Source organism: Macaca mulatta, chromosome 15 (assembly GCF_049350105.2).
Source record: "Macaca mulatta isolate MMU2019108-1 chromosome 15, T2T-MMU8v2.0, whole genome shotgun sequence".
Taxonomy (NCBI): domain Eukaryota; kingdom Metazoa; phylum Chordata; class Mammalia; order Primates; family Cercopithecidae; genus Macaca; species Macaca mulatta.
The window spans coordinates 15,933,315-15,945,751 of record NC_133420.1 but is presented as its reverse complement, the minus strand read 5'-3'; the positions used below and the strand labels follow the sequence as shown (position 1 = coordinate 15,945,751).

General features: G+C 45.0%; 2 long non-coding RNA genes across 2 annotated transcripts; both read left to right on the top strand.

Annotated features, from left to right (window-relative positions):
- The first annotated feature begins 4,605 nt into the window (after nucleotides 1–4,605).
- On the top strand, nucleotides 4,606–6,060 carry LOC144335008 (uncharacterized). The gene is made up of 2 exons (XR_013405387.1): nucleotides 4,606–5,829; nucleotides 5,964–6,060. It is a non-coding gene; the product is annotated as an uncharacterized LOC144335008 (long non-coding RNA).
- Nucleotides 6,061–6,749: 689 nt separating this feature from the next.
- On the top strand, nucleotides 6,750–8,538 carry LOC144335024 (uncharacterized). The gene is made up of 2 exons (XR_013405404.1): nucleotides 6,750–8,238; nucleotides 8,375–8,538. It is a non-coding gene; the product is annotated as an uncharacterized LOC144335024 (long non-coding RNA).
- The last annotated feature ends 3,899 nt before the right edge of the window (nucleotides 8,539–12,437 follow it).

The following is a 12,437-nucleotide window of genomic DNA, read 5'->3' as shown; positions in this document are numbered from 1 at the left end:
TAAGAGAGATAACTCAGTAAAGTGGTTGGATACAAAATAAATACACAAAAGCAATAGTAATAACCAGGTACACTTGGAAAAATTTAAAATTCAACTTAGTGATGACAACAGTAAAATTTAGGAATAATTTAACAAAAGATCTGGACACCAAATTAAGAAAATTACTTTTAAAAATTACCAGAAAAAAAGTCCAGGTGCGGTGGCTCATGCCTGTAATCCCAGCACTTTGGGAGGCTGAGGGGGGCGGATCACATGAGGTCAGGAGTTTGAGACTGGCCTGACCAACATGACCAAACCTCATCTCCACTGAGAATACAAAAATTAGCCAAGCATGGTGGTGCTCACCTGTAATCCCAGCTACTTGGGAGGCTGAGGCAGGAGAATCGCTTGAACTTTGGAGGTAGATGTTGCAATAAGCTGAGATCGAGCCACTGCACTCCAGCCTGGGTGACTGAGTGAGACTCCATCTCAAAATAAAATAAATAAAAAAGACCAAAAAACAAATAAGATGTTTGTTTAGATGTAGAAGATGTAAGATACAAATAGCTTTTTTAATAGATATTTTTAGATAGATTTAATACAATTCTGGCAAGAAAACCCAGCTTTAAATAAATGACAAAAACTATCTTAAAATTAATTTGGGAGGAAAACTATGCAAAGATTGCTAATTTTTTTTTTTTAAGTTGAATGAGAGGGGACTTTCTTCACCAGATATTAAAACTTACCATAAAGCTATAATCAAAATGGCGTGGCATTGCCACAGAGTTAAATCAGTGAAAAATTATTGAAAATCTAGAAAACATTACAAGTATATGTGGAAAGTTAGCAGTTACTAAAAACGGCATTTTAATTGAGTAAAAGAAGGTTCCTAATAAGAGTTGCTGTCTGGTTGGAAAAAATAATTATTCTAACATTGTATGCAAAAGTAAATTCAATATGGATTAAAGAGTTAAGTATAAAATGAAGCTCTAATCATAATAGAAGCAAGCTTAGGAAAATATTTGTATAACTTCAGGGTGCTGGGGTATGTAAATGGGAGGCCTTTTAAAATCTAGAAAACCATAGAGGGAAAGATTGATTTATTTGAGTCCTATATTTCAGGAACATGCAGATTTAAGTCATGAGATATGATTTTTACCCACTGGATTGTGAAAGAATTAGAAAAGTCAAACACATCTAGAGTTGCAGAGGGACTGCTCACTGTCTCACATTTATTACTGGTGGATATGTATTGCCAGAATCTTTGTAGAAAAGAGATTGATGGTATTTGTTACTAATGTATGTATGGGCCAGGCATAGTGGCTCACACCTATAATCCTAGCACTTTGGAAGGCCAAGGTGGGAGCAGTGCTTGAGTCCAGGAGTTTGAGACCAGCCTGGGCAACATAGCGAGATCATCTCTATAAAAAAAAAGCCAGGTATTGTGGCATGGGTCTGTAGTCCCAGCTACTTGGGAGACCAGAGTGGGAGGATTGCTTGAGCCTGATGTCGAGGCTACAGTGAGCTGTGATCACGCCACTGCATTCCAGCCTGGGTGACAGAGCAAGAGCCTGTCTCAAAAAAAAAAAAAAAAAAGAGTATGTATGTGAGAGGAATTTAAAATTTTTGCACTTTTAACTGCTTATCACTATTGATTTGCATATTTATTATATACATATAATGTTCCTGTCATGTATGCATGGACATATAACTATGGACATAGGCATGCAAAAAACAGAGTCTGAAAGATTTATTCCAAATTGCTGATAGTGGCTGCCTTTGGGGACAGAAGGTGATGAGGAGGGTTTGTGCAATGCATTGCTGAATTTTAAAATAGGATGTATTGTGAATTTTTAAAATAACAGAAAATATGCATTACTTTTGACCTGGAAATTCTAGTTTTAGGATTCATAGTCATGAAGAAGGAAGGGTCTGTTTTCCTGGAGCTAGCAGTCCAACATGGGAGACAGACATTTAGCAGATAATGTAGCTGCAAACTATTCTAAAGTGCCACGAAGGAGAGGTAGCTCCTGCAAATCTGAAATGTTGAGTAAAACTGAGAAAAAACTCTCATTAAATTAGACTGTATCCTGATTTAAGAGATATGAAAATATTTCTTAGAATCATTCAGAGGTGGTTGAGAGAGTGGTGAAAAAAGGTTATTCTAAGCATAAGTTGTGAGTATATTAACATTAAAAGTCAACGAGATGCTGCCGAACTACATTCCAAAGCGGTTGCATCATTTTGAACTCCCACCAGCAATGAATGAGAGTTCCAGCGGCTCCCGTCCTCATCAACCCCTGGGATTTGTCAGTCTTTTACGTTTTAACTCTTCTGGTATGTGTGTAGTGGTATTTCAGTTTGGTTTTAATTTGCATCTCTCTGATGCTCTGATGACTAATAATATTTAGGCTTTTAATCATTTTTTTTTTAATTTAATTTTTTAAATACAGACAAGGGTCTCACTCTGTTACCCCAGGCTGGAGTGCAGTGGCATGTCCACAGCTGGAATTCCTGGGCTTAAACAATCCTCCTGCTTTGGCCTCCCATGTAGCTGGGACCACAGGTGTGCACTGCTACATCTGGCTAATTTTTAATTTTTTTTTATAGAGACAGAGTCTCTGTTGCCCAGGCTGGTCTTGAACTCCTGGCCTCAAACAATCCTCCTGTCTTGGTCTCCCAAAGCGCTAGGATTACAGGTGTGAGCCACTGCACCTGGCCTAGCCTTTTATCATGTATATCAGCTATTTGGATATCTCTTTTTACGAGGTGCCTGTTCAAGTTTTGTGCCCATTTTTATGTTGGACTGTCTTTGTTTTAGAGCAGTTCCACATGTATTTGGGATGGGTCCTATGTTAGATACAGTATCGCAAGCATTGTTTCTCACTTGGTAGCTTCCCTTTTCACTTTTTTTTTTTTTTTTTTTTTTTGAGACAGAGTCTTGCTCTTGTTGCCCAGGCTGGAGTGCAATGGTGTGATCTCTGCTCACTGCAACCTCCGCCTCCCGGGTTCAAGTGTTTCTCCCGCCTCAGCCTCCCTTCCTTTTCAATCTTAATGGTGTCATATGATGAAAAGTTCTCATTTTTTTTTTTTTGTTTTTTTTTTTTGAGACAGAGTCTCGCTCTGTCACCTAGGCTGGAGTGCAATGGCACAATCTCTGCTCACTGCAACCTCCACCTTCGAGGCTCAAGCGATTCTCCTGCCTCAGCCTCCTGAGAAACTGGGATTACAGGCGCCTGCACCGTGCCCGGCTAATTTTTGTATTTTTAGTAGAGACAGGGTTTCACCATGTTGACCAGGATGGTCTTGATCTCTTGACCTCTTAATCTGCCCGCCTTGGCCTCCCAAAGTGTTGGGATTACAGGCGTGAGCCACTGTGCCCAGCCAAAAAGTTCTGTTTTAATGTAGCCAAACTTATCTTTTCCTTTGTAAATAGTATGCGTGTAGGGGTATTTCAGTGGCTTCTGTAGCTTAATAAAATTTCTGTACTCATAGGACATGAAGATGCTCTTATAATATCTTTTAGATCTAGAAGCTATTGCTTTATTTTTTAATTTTTTTTTATTTTTGAGTTGGAGTCTCGCTCTGTCACCCAGGCTGGAATGCAGTGGTGCCATCTCAGCTCACTGCAACCTCTACCTCCTGGGTTCAAGCGATTCTCCTGCCTCAGCCTCCCAAGTAGCTGGGATTACAGGCGCCTGCTACCATGCCCTGCAAATTTTTGTATTTTTAGTAGAGATGGGGTTGCACCATATTGGCCAGGCTGGTCTTGAACTCCTGACCTCAAGTGATCCGCCCACCTCGGCCTACCAAAGTGCTAGGATTACAGGCGTGAGCAACTGTTGCCTGCCTGTGCCTGGCCTCACTGCTTATTTTCACATTTTGATCTGCCACCGGCCTAGAATAGATTCCAGAGCTCTATTTATTTATTTATTTTTTGAGATGAAGCCTCACTCTGTTGCCCAAGATAGAGTGCAGTGGTGCAATAATAGCTCACTGCAACTTCCACCTCCCAGGTTCAAGCGATTCTCCTGCCTCAGCCTCCAGAGTAAGCTGGGACTATAGGCATGCACCGCCATGCCTGGCTACTTTTTTCGTATTTTAAGTAGAGACAGGGTTTCACTATGTTGGCCAGGCTAGTCTTGAACTCCTGACTTCACAATCCGCCTGCCTCAGCCTCCCCAAAGTGCTGGGATTACAGGCGTGAGCCTATTTCTTTGCCACTATCACACTTCATTATGGGGTGCTATATACACATATATTTGACACATTGTCTTTCTCTATTACTAAGGCTGAAGTGCAGTGGTGTGATCACAGCTCACTGCATCCCTAGCCTCCTGGGCTCAAGTGATCCTCCCACCTCAGCCTCTGGAGTTGCTAGGACCACAGGTGTGCGCTACCACACCTGGCTATTTTTTTATTTTTCTGTAGAGATGGGGTCTCCCTATGTTGGCTTGTTTTTTTTTTTTTTTTTTTTAAGATAGGGTGTCAACCATGCTGGAGTACTGTGGTGTGATTGTACCTCACTGCAGCCTCAAACTCCTGGGCTCAAGGGATTCTCCTGTCTCAGCCTGCCAAGCAGTTGGGATTACAGGCATGAGCCACCATGCCCCAAAGTCACTTCTCTGTTTTTTTTTTTTTTTTTGAGAAGGATTCTTAATCTGTTGCCCAGGCTGGAGTTGCCTCAGCCTCCTGAGTAGCTGGGATTACAGGCGTGCTCCACCACACCCGGCTAATTTTTGTATTTTCAGTAGAGACAGGGTTTCACCATGTTGGCCAGGCTGGTCTCAAACTCCTGACCTCACGTGATCCTCCCGCCTCAACCTTCCAAAGTGCTGGAATTACAGGTGTGAGCCATGGTACCCGGCCCCAAATTCACTTCTTAATTCTGATAATTTATCTGTAGATTCTGTTGGGTTTTCTATATATATAATGTAATCTATATATAATGAGTCTTTTGTCCTTTTTTTTTTTTTTTTTTTTTTTTTTGAGACGGAGTCTTGCTCTGTCGCCCAAGCTGGAGTGCAGTGGCGGATCCTGGCTCACTGCAAGCTCCGCCTCCCAGGTTCACGCCATTCTCCTGCCCCAGCCTCCCGAGTAGTGGGACTACAGGCGCCCGCCACCTCGCCCGGCTTATTTTTTGTATTTTTAGTAGAGACAGGGTTTCACCGTGGTCTTGATCTCCTGACCTTGTGATTCGCCTGCCTCGGCCTCCCAAAGTGCTGGGATTACAGGCGTGAGCCACCGCGCCCGGCCTGTCTTCCTTTTCAATTCTTACCCACCTTGGGTATTTTTCTTGCCTTATTGCACTAGCTGAGAACCCTATTATAATGCTGAATAGTAGTGCTGACAGCAGGCAACCTTGTCATTTTCCTAGTCTCAAAATTAAGGCTTTCAACATTTCATCTTGTTAAAAAAACAGATTTTTAAAAATCAGGTTAAATACCCTTCTGTTGCTAGTTTACAAAGAGTTTTAAAAAATTATGCATGGATATTGAATTTTATTTTCATGTATACTGAGAAAATGATCAGATTTAATCCATTTCAAATGTTAAAATAGCTTTTCATTCCTGGAATAACTTCATCTTGATGAGGATGTATTATTATACTTTCTGTATTTCACTTTGCTAAAATTTTGTTTAGGATTTTTGCATTGTGTTCAGGAGTAAAATTGGACTGTAATTTTCGTTCTTGTTATGGTTTCAGTATCATAGTTATGTTGGTCTCATCACAAGAATTGAAAATGTTTCTCATTTTAGTTTTTGGAAGTGTTGTATAAGATCTGACATTTTCGGGGCTGGGCGCGGTGGCTCACACTTATAATCCCAGCACTTTGGGAGGCCAAGGCAGGTGGATCACGAGGTCAGGAGATCGAGACCATCCTGGCTAACACGGTGAAATCCCGTCTGTACTAAAAACACAAAAAATTAGCTTGGCATGGTGGTGGGCGCCTGGAGTCCCAGCTACTCGGGAGGCTGAGGCAGGAGAATGGTGTGAACACGGGAGGCAGAGCTTGCAGTGAGCCGAGATCACGCCACTGCACTCCAGCCTGGGCGACAGAGCGAGACTCCGTCTCAAAAACAACAACAGCAACAACAACAACAACAAGATCTGACATTTTTCTTTCTTTCTTTTTTGAGATCGAGTCTCACTCTGTTGCCTGGGCTAGAGTGTGGTGGGGCCATCTCGGCTCACTGCAACCTCTGCCTCCCGGGTTCAAGCGAATCTCCTGCCTCAGCCTCCCGAGTAGCTGGGATTACAGGCACCCACCACCATGCCTGGCTAACTTTTTGTATTTTTAGTAGAGACGGGGTTTCACCATGTTGGCCAGGCTGATCTCAAACTCCTGACCTTGTGATTCACCTGCCTTGGCCTCCCCAAGTGCTGGGATTACAGGCATGAGCCACTGCGCCTGGCCAAAATATGATGTTTTTCTATTCTTCAAATGTTTGGGAAAGAACTGTTAGCATTTCCCACTAGAAGCATAGATTTATCCATTTCTCCTTGTAGTACTGTCAGCTTTTGCTTTACATATTTTGAGGCCATGTAATTAGGGGTATACAAATTTAGAAATTGTTAAATCTGTTGAGTATAATTTGTATCTTTACAAAGTGTTTCCTTTGTAACTCTAGCAATGCCTTTTACCTTAAAGTCTGTTTTTTTCTGATATTAATATAGCTATGTTTCGGGGGTTTTTTTGGTGGACCATATTTGTAGAGTATATCTTTTTCCAACATTTTACTTTCAACTTTTCGGTACTTGTAAGTTAATTTTTATTTATTTATTTAGAGACAGGGTCTCACTCTCTTGCCAGGGCTGGAGTGCAGTGGTGGCAATCACGGTTCACTGCAGCCTGGAATTCCCAGGTTTGGGCAATCCTCCTACCTACCTCAGCCTCCCCAGTAGCTGGGACTACTGGCGCTCACCACTACACCTGGCTGATCTTTGTAGTTTTTGTAGAGATGGGGTTTTACCATGTTGCCCAGGCTGGTCTTGAACTCCCGGGCTCAAGCGATCCACCTGCCTCAGCCTCCCAGTGTTGGGTTACAGGCGTGAGCCACCGTGCCCAGACAAGACATTTTCATTTGCCGTTTTACATAGCGAGTGTTCATTTATCCACCTGTTTACTCTTTTTGTTGCTCTTCCATTCTCTCCTGCCAAGTGTGATCTTCCATTTGGGATCATTCCCCTTCTGCCTGAGACAGTCTAGTCTTTGCTTAGTGTGGGTCTGCCAGTGGTGAGTTGTCTGTTTTTGTTCATCTCACAATATCTTTGATTTTGCTGGCATTCTTGAAAGGTATTTTCAGTGAGCAAAGAATTTTGGGTGGTGGTCCTATTCTTTCGGCATTGAAGAAGATACCATTCCCTTATCTTCTGGCCTCAATCGTTTCTGTTGAGGAGTCTAATTGTGGCTCCTTTGAAGGTAATGGGCCCTTTTTCCCCTTATGGTTGCTTAAAAATTTCTTTTTCTCTTTGGTTTTCAAAAGCTTAACCATGCTGTGCTTTGGTGTATTCTTCTTCTTATCCTGCTTGGGGTTCATGAGGCTTCTTGAATCCAAGGCTTGATGCTTCCAGTCAAGGACTGATCAGGAGACTTACAGAGTAATTTGGACAGGAAAAGATTAATATAAAGAATAACCTGAAGAGAAGAGAAACTGTGAGTGCTAAAGAATGCTCTAGGGCTGAAGGTGAGTACCCAAGAAGGAAAAACTTAGGAGGGCCCAATCCCCATGGCTGGGATTGAGAAGTCACCAGAGAAGGTCTGAGTGCAGCCCACTGGGAGGTAGCACTCAATGGGCCCCTGGGCCAGAGCTGGCTCACTGGGCTGGGCAAGTCCCTTTGAGGTGCAGGTGGGCTGAGGCTGGTGGGCGGCCATGCATTGGGAGTTGGTGTGTTGGGAACCTGCTGGCCAGCAGAGTGGCACAAGGGTGAGGTGTGCATTACCTATGCCTGGAGGGCCCCAGCAAGGTGGCCACCCTACCAGCACTGGGGCCGAAGTGACAGGTGCATGGTAGGGGCAGGTCTCCACACACGCCTCTAGCAGACACTGAGCCAGAGCAAGGACAAAAGGCCTGGGCCTTCCTCCAGCAGTGTCTCTCCAGCGTCTCTATTGACAGAACTTAACGTGCTCGCTGCAAAGGAGACGTCTTCATTGCAGAGCAGGTAATGAAGGGTGGACTCGGACATGAGGAGCGGTGACATGATAACTGGGCAATTGGTTTAGAAAAACTTTTTAAAATAACAGCTTTGCCGGGCGCGGTGGCTCAAGCCTGTAATCCCAGCACTTTGGGAGGCCGAGACGGGCGGATCACGAGGTCGGGAGATCGAGACCATCCTGGCTAACACGGTGAAACCCCGTCTCTACTAAAAAAATACAAAAAACTAGCCGGGCGAGGTGGTGGGTGCCTGTAGTCCCAGCTACTCGGGAGGCTGAGGCAGGAGAATGGCGTGAACCCGGGAGGCGGAGCTTGCAGTGAGCTGAGATCCGGCCACTGCACTCCAGCCTGGGCGACAGAGCGAGACTCCGTCTCAAAAAAAAAAAAAATAAATAAAATAAAATAAAATAACAGCTTTATTGAGGTATAATCTACATATCACAACATTTACTCATTTATGATTCAGTTATTTTTAAATCTGCAGAAATGTGCAACTAGCACCATGATCCAATTTTTAAAAGTTTCCATCATCCCCAAAGATCATTCATGTACCCCTTTTGAGTTGGAGTCTCGCTCTGTCACCCAGGCTGGAGTGCAGTGGTGCGATCTCGGCTCACTGCAACCTCTGCCTCCCACGTTTAAGCGATTCTTATGCGTCAGCCTTCTGAGTAGCTAGAATTACAGGCGTGTGCCACGCTGGGCTAATTTATATATATTATATATATATATATATATGTTTTTTTTTTTTTCTTCCTGAGAGGGAGTCTCGATCTGTCGCCCAAGCTGGACTGCAGTGGTGTGATCTTGGCTCACTGCAACCTCCACCTCCTGGGATCAAGCAATTCTCCTTCCTTGACCTCCTGAGTAGCTGGGACTACAGGTGCCCGCCACCATGCCCAGCTGATTTTTGTATTTTAGTAGAGACAGGGTTTCCTTCTGTTTGCCAGACTGATCTCGTACTCCTGACCTCAAGTGGTCTGCTCACCTCAGCCTCCCAATGTGCTAGGATTGCAGGCATGAGCCACCACGTAATTTTTGTATTTTTAGTAGAGATGGGGTTTCACCATATTGACCAGGCTGGTCTCAAACTCCTGACTTCAGGTGATCCGCCTGCCTCGGGCTCCCAAAGTGCTGAGGTTATAGGCGTGAGCCACCGCGCCCGGCCCCTCATGCCCTTTTTCTAGTCTGTTTCCACTTCCAGACAACCAGAAGTGTCTCTGGACACTTCATATAAATGGAATCATGTGATACTGCACTCTTTGCATCTGACTTCTTTCATGTCCATGTTTCTTTTTTTTGTTTTTTGAGACAGAGTCTTGCTCTGTCGCCAGGCTGGAGTACAGTGGCGCAATCTTGGCTCACTACAACCTCCATCTCCCAGATTTGAGTGATTTGCCTGCCTCAGCCTCCCAAGTAGCTGGGACTACAGGCGTCCGCCACCACGCGCAGCTAATTTTTGTATTTTTAGTAGAGACAGGGTTTCACTATGTTGGCCAGGATGGTCTTGATCTCTTTTTTTTTTTTTTTTTTTGGAGACGGAGTCTTGCTCTGTCGCCCAGGCTGGAGTGCAGTGGCCGGATCTCAGCTCACTGCAAGCTCCGCCTCCCGGGTCTACGCCATTCTCCTGCCTCAGCCTCCCGAGTAGCTGGGACTACAGGCGCCCGCCACCTCGCCCGGCTAGTTTTTTGTATTTTTTAGTAGAGACGGGGTTTCACTGTGTTAGCCAGGATGGTCTCGATCTCCTGACCTCGTGATCCGCCCGTCTCGGCCTCCCAAAGTGCTGGGATTACAGGCTTGAGCCACCGCGCCCGGCCGGTCTTGATCTCTTGACCTTGTGATTCACTCGCCTCAGCCTCCCAAAGTGCTGGGATTACAGGTGTGAGCCACCACGCCCAGCTTCCACATTTCTTTTTTTTTTTGAGTTGGAGTCTCGCTCTGTGCAGTGGCACGATCTCGGCTCACTGCCACCTCCACCTCCTGGGTTCAAGCGAGCACGTCCAGCTAATTTTTGTATTTTTAGTAGAGACAGGGTTTCACCATGTTGGCCAGGCTGGTCTCGAACTCCTGACCTCAAGTGATCCGCCTGCCTCGGCCTCTCAAAGTGCTGGGATTACAGGTGTGAGCCACTGCACCCGGCCATGTCCATGTTTTCAAGGCTCATCCATGTTGCAGCACGTGTCAGCTCATTCCTCGATTGCTGAAGTGTTCCATTGTATGGACATACCTCATTTTGTTAATCTTTTCACCAGCTGATGGACACTTGGGTCCTCTCCCCTTTTCGGCCAGTATGAATAATTCTGCTGTGAACATTGATGTACACGTGAGGCATTCCTTGCTTCTGATGTGACCTTTTCCTTTCTGCTGGTCCACTTACCCTCAGGACTTCCATCCCTGGGTCTCCTCCTGCCTGGTTTGCTCCATCCTGTGTCTCTTCATGCTGCACTCTACCCACAGCGTCTTTTTTTTTTTTTCGGAGATGTAGTCTCACTCTGTCTCCCAGGCTGGAGTGCAGTGGCGTGACCTCAGCTCACTGCAACTTCCGCCTCTTGGACTCTAAGTGATTCTCTTACCTCAGTCACCCAGGTAGCTGGAATTACAGGTGCCTGCCATCACACCCAGCTGATTTTTGTATTTTTAGTAGATATGGGGTTTCACCATGTTGGCCAGGTTGGTCTCGAACTCCTGATCTCAAGTAATCCACCTGCCTCGGCCTCCCAAAATATCGGGATTACAGGCGTGAGCCACTGTACCCGGCCCCCTCATAGCTTCTAACCTATCTCCAGTTTCCTAATTTTGCTCTTAAACAGTCATTGAGTTCTTCATATGAGGTATTTCTTGGTTTAGAATTTCCATTTGTCCTGTTTATATTTTCCAATTATTTGCCAAATTTCTCAGGCTTGTGTTACTCCTAGAACGCAGTTAAGCATTGCACATTCACACCCACATTTGAGAACTCCAAATTTCAGCCTTTGGGGGCTGATTCTGTCAAATGCTTCTATTTTTCTTTTTAAGCAAGAAATGCTTGTGCCCTACTTTTTGCTGTATGTGAAAAATTAAGAAATAACTTGAGACCTAGGAGGATGTTAACTTCTCTAGTTTATTTTCTTCTTCTTCTTTTTTTTTTTTTTGTAAGACAGAGTCTAGCTCTGTCGCCCAGGCTGGAGTGCAGTGGCGCGATCTCAGCTCACTGCAAGCTCCGCCTCCCGGGTTCACGTCATTCTCCTGCCTCAGCCTCCCGAGTAGCTGGGACTACAGGCGCCCACCACCACGCCTGGCTAACTTTTTTGTATTTTTAGTAGAGACGGGGTTTCACCGTGTTAGCCAGGATGGTCTCAATCTCCTGACCTCGTGATCTGCCCGTCTCGGCCTCCCAAAGTGCTGGGATTACAGGCTTGAGCCACCGCGCCCGGCCAAACCTCTCCAGTTTCTTTGCCTTTTGTTTCTGGCAGCTGCCTGGGTTGCTAGGTGTCCAGAATCATCTTAACCCAGTTTCAGGGACTGAGATGATTTGGAGCTGGCTCCATCCCTGTTGGTATACTTGTCATGGGTGCCCCTTCCACCTGCAGGGCACCTCCCTAAGGTTTCAATTCAAAGCCTGGTGAGTTATGGACTCTCCCCTTTTTTCCTTAACTACACTTTTGTCTGAAATTCTGCTCAGTTCCTGGGCCACCTCATCTGGAATTGTCAGACTCCCTTAACATTACATGGCCCCAGGTGTCAGGCTTCCCTCCTGTCTCTTCCTGAAGCCTGGCCCAGTAACTCTTCCTTCTCTCCTAGCTCTCTGATGACTTTAGGCAGGGTTTTATTATATATATTACATTATTATTTTATTTTTTGAGATCAAGTTTCGCCCTTGTCACCCAAGTTGGAGTGCAATGGCGTGATCTCAGCTCACTCCAACATCTGCCTCCCGTGTTTACGTGATTCTCCTGCCTCAGCCTCCCAAGTAGCTGGGATTATAGGAATGTGCCACCACACCTGGCTAATTTTGTATTTTTTTTTTAGTAGAGACGGGGTTTCACCATGTTGGTCAGGATGGTCTTGATTTCCTAACCTTAAGTGATCCATCCGCTTTGGGCTCCCAAAGTGCTGGGATTACAGGTGAGAGCCACCTGACCTGGCCACAGGCAGGATTTTAAAATCTGATCAAGCTTTCCTAGGAGGACGGCTGGGTGGAATCACCAGAGTGGTAATTCTTTAACACGTTAGAATTAACTTCATCAAGGACCACATAAAGTCCTTCTTTGATTTCCTTTGGAATAGTTTTGAATTTATACATTATCTGGGGGAGAAGTGACATCT